This window comes from Lathyrus oleraceus, chromosome 2, assembly GCF_024323335.1.
Source record: "Lathyrus oleraceus cultivar Zhongwan6 chromosome 2, CAAS_Psat_ZW6_1.0, whole genome shotgun sequence".
Classification (NCBI taxonomy): Eukaryota; Viridiplantae; Streptophyta; class Magnoliopsida; order Fabales; family Fabaceae; genus Lathyrus; species Lathyrus oleraceus.
Window position 1 is genome coordinate 282,800,924 of NC_066580.1, and position 3,538 is coordinate 282,804,461.

Here is a 3,538-nt window from a genome sequence, read left to right on the forward strand (position 1 = left end):
TTCATGGCAAAAAAATCAATATCTAACTATTGTTAATCCACACAAAATCAACAAAATGGCATAACCAAAATCTAGTGACTAAACTCTAATCATGGCAAGGTTCTACTAATATTGAATTAATTCTGAAAACAAAACCTAGAATCAAGATCGAAATTACAATGATTAACCCTAATTTCTAGTCTAAAAACCTAGATCCTAATTAATACTAACTAAGAATTAAGCTAATTAACAACAAAAATTATGTTAGTTCCTAATTACCAAAATCGAAAACAATCTAAATTGAACCCTAACAAAAACTGCAGTGCTAATTAACAAAAATTAATTAAAATAACTTAAGAGTGATTAATAGTGGGTTAAGGAGCAGAAAAATCGCTTAGGCCATGAAATTTTGAGCGAAAAGGCCAATCCTCAAATTAACCTCGGACTCCAAACCTTGAACTTTCATCAAGAACAAAGTCTCCCTGTCCTTCATCCAAACTCAAGTGACGGTAGCGGCCATGAGAGTGGTTCAGACAGATTCAACGGCGCATCCTCAAATCCGATTTTCAGATGGAACGAACTAGGGCAAGAGGCCGAGGATGCAACACCAAATCGGATCCCCTCGGAACTGAAGAAACCTTGTGCACGGACGGTCGAAAATGAAAGAAGACAAACTTACCGGACAAATTCGACCCGATGGCTCCGGATAATCCTTCTCCGTTTCCGTTTTATTTTTTTTCAACCTGCCACTTCTCTCTCACATCCTCTTCTATGAATGTTGCAGAGGCTTCTTCGTGGTTGATTCGGGAATTGAGAGGATGAGCATCAGTGAGAATGGCACGTGTAGTTTTGCTTAGTTCTTTGATTTTTCTTGGATGGTTGTGGAAGATTCGTTGAGAAGCTGTGCAGGTAGTTTTTTTGTTGAATATTTTTGTTGAATATTTTTGTTGTGATAGATGGTTCTGTTATCGGTTGATGCCAATTAGAAACGAGGTCCAAGGTTGGTTGCAGAATGGAGTCGGAAGAGGTTTCGGTTGAGGAGTGACTCTTGCAGGTATTGTTGAAGGATTGTTAGCAGGGTTAAGGGAAAGTTGGTTCTTGAGGAGGGTGATTAAAGGTGGTTTGAAGATGGAGTTGTTGAAATGAGGGTGAAGAAGAGGGTGGAGAGTGATTCGGTTATGAAGATTGGAGGAGGAAGTGAAGGGTTCTGTTATATCAGTTTGTTGCAGGTCATTGGAAAATGGTTTAGAAAGGATGAAGATGAATTCAGTTAGGTTGGTTCTTTGAGAGGGTCATTGAATTGAGAGAAGTGAGGTTTTTATGTGGTTTGTTGGAAGGTTCTGTTGTGCGAAGGGTTCAAAGAGGTTATGATTTTGTTACAGGTTTGTTGTGGATTGTCGTTTGAGTTAGTTAGAGGTGAAGCTCGGTTTTGAATGAGTTCTGTTACACGTTTTGAAAGTTTGTTATTCTGTTATGATGGTGGTTAGAGGTTTTTGAAGTTCAGTTCACAAAATTATTCTAATGAGGAGGGCCCGTTATGGAAACTGGTTCAATTTGTTCCCTCTGTTACACATTTGTTAACTGTCAGAATTCGGTTATATGGTCGGTTGAGAAGCGGTTAGAGGTTAATTGGAAGTTGTGTATTGGAGGATCTAGGCCGGTTCGGTTATCAGTTGGAAGTTAGTGAGAAATCTTGTTTTCTATTTTCTGTTTTCCGTTTCGGTTATTTCTGTTATGATTATTAGTTATATAGCAGGCTGGTTGATACGGTTTGAGAAGTTAGTTGTGGAAGGTGGTTAGAGGGAGATGAATTCTCTTTTGAGATTGAAGCAGTTAGGTGGTTATAAATACAACTAGCCAACAGTTGGAAGAGGTTTGGTTGGGTTATTAGTTTCCAGTTAGGAGCTTAACCGTTAACTCCTTCAATTAGTGGTGAGTTTTTTTCTGCCTTTGAATTCTGCTTTTTTTGTTCTGTTTAGCTGGAAGATGATCGTTGCATTGGTTGCCGTTAACACAATTAGTTTCGTAATGCTCTTTGTTTGCTTTGAATTGCAGGTCTGAAATCGTTTCTTCAGCATGAAGGAGATTGGTTCCATTGGTTCTATGAGGTTAGTACCCTGTTCACAGTCAATTAGAGTTTGGTGCGATGTTAAGAAGTGAAGTGTGTTTGGAAGGAGGTTATGGCTTATGATACCACTGCTATGTCTGTTAGTTTCCTAGGTAGATATCAATGATTTTGGAAGTTGATCGGAAATTTGTTTTGACACATAGAAAATAGGGGAAATGGTGCAGCTAGGGTGGTTATGCTTAATTGAAATTTATTAATTGCTGCAATAAGTTAAAAGGTTAAAATGTTGCAGAATTGGTTTAGAATTTCAATGATTTTTGGATTGATTTTTGTGTGTGTGTATGTTAGAACTGGAGGTACAATTTGACTTGGGTTTTAGCCTGCTAGTATTAGTTAGTCTCTTAATGGTTATTAAGCCCACCTATAGGTTGAATATATCCATAAGTTTGAATTTATCCTTCAAGTGTTTATCTTATTTTTATTAGAGTTAAGATGAATGGTTATGGTTTAGTTTCACATTTTGTTATGAGGATTGGTTAGGAAATGAAGAGTGAAGGTAATTGTAATTGTTGAAATGAATATTTTCTGAGTTGGTTCATGTTTCACTTGCAGGTAGATTAAATTGACTTCTATTTGGAAAAATGCAGGGGAAATGTATGATACAGGTTAATGTATGGATTGCGCTTGGGCTGGTACGACTTGTGAATCTTGACTTGGACACTGGATACGCTTTTGATGCTCGAACTAGCTTATGCTTTGTAATTGGCTTATGTTGTATTGATGTAATGGAATTAAAACTAGGCATTAAAATGCTTGTAATTTTGTAACCAAACTTTGTGATTAATGCAAATCAATGTTCTTTTGGTTATTTCGCCATGTCAAATGTATGCCCCATTGCCTTATGGCTGAACCATGCTTAAGACAAATGCAAAAGATTTCTTATCCCAACTTGATTTCGAAATACACTTCATCAATGCAATGGAAAAGTCCATTAAAGGATCACGGTTACAAATACAAGTGAAATGAATGTATGATTGAAATGTTTGAATATGGAAATCGGCTTAGAAATGGAAAGTTTAGGCTATGGATCGAAATTAGAATTTTATTGAAATATGGATGTGGAAATTGATGGTTTACGTTTTTAGAAATGGGTGGGTTGAATTTGGTCAAAGTAGACAAAAAAAGTCAACTATTGGCCAAAGTCAACATTTTGTCAACATTCTCATGTTTATATTTTTTGATGTAATGAACAATGTTATGCAATATATAAATGATTATTTGAATGTATTTGGTTTTTGTTTATGAATGAAGGGATTTGAATTGAACTTCAATAAACAAGACTAAGGTATTGAAAATGGAATATATTGTAGGGTAAATGGAATTGAATGAACCATATCTAGACCTCTTGAAATCAACCCTTGACGACTAACACTAACAACACTTTGATGGACCATCTTAACATGGACCAATGGACAACAACAATGACCTAGA

At 36.3% G+C, this 3,538-nt stretch overlaps 1 long non-coding RNA gene across 1 annotated transcript; it reads left to right on the forward strand.

The window, feature by feature from the left end:
• Nucleotides 1-299: 299 nt before the first annotated feature.
• Nucleotides 300-2,915, forward strand: LOC127119160 (uncharacterized). The gene is made up of 3 exons (XR_007802684.1): nt 300-1,911; nt 2,035-2,087; nt 2,660-2,915. It is a non-coding gene; the product is annotated as an uncharacterized LOC127119160 (long non-coding RNA).
• Nucleotides 2,916-3,538: the final 623 nt, after the last annotated feature.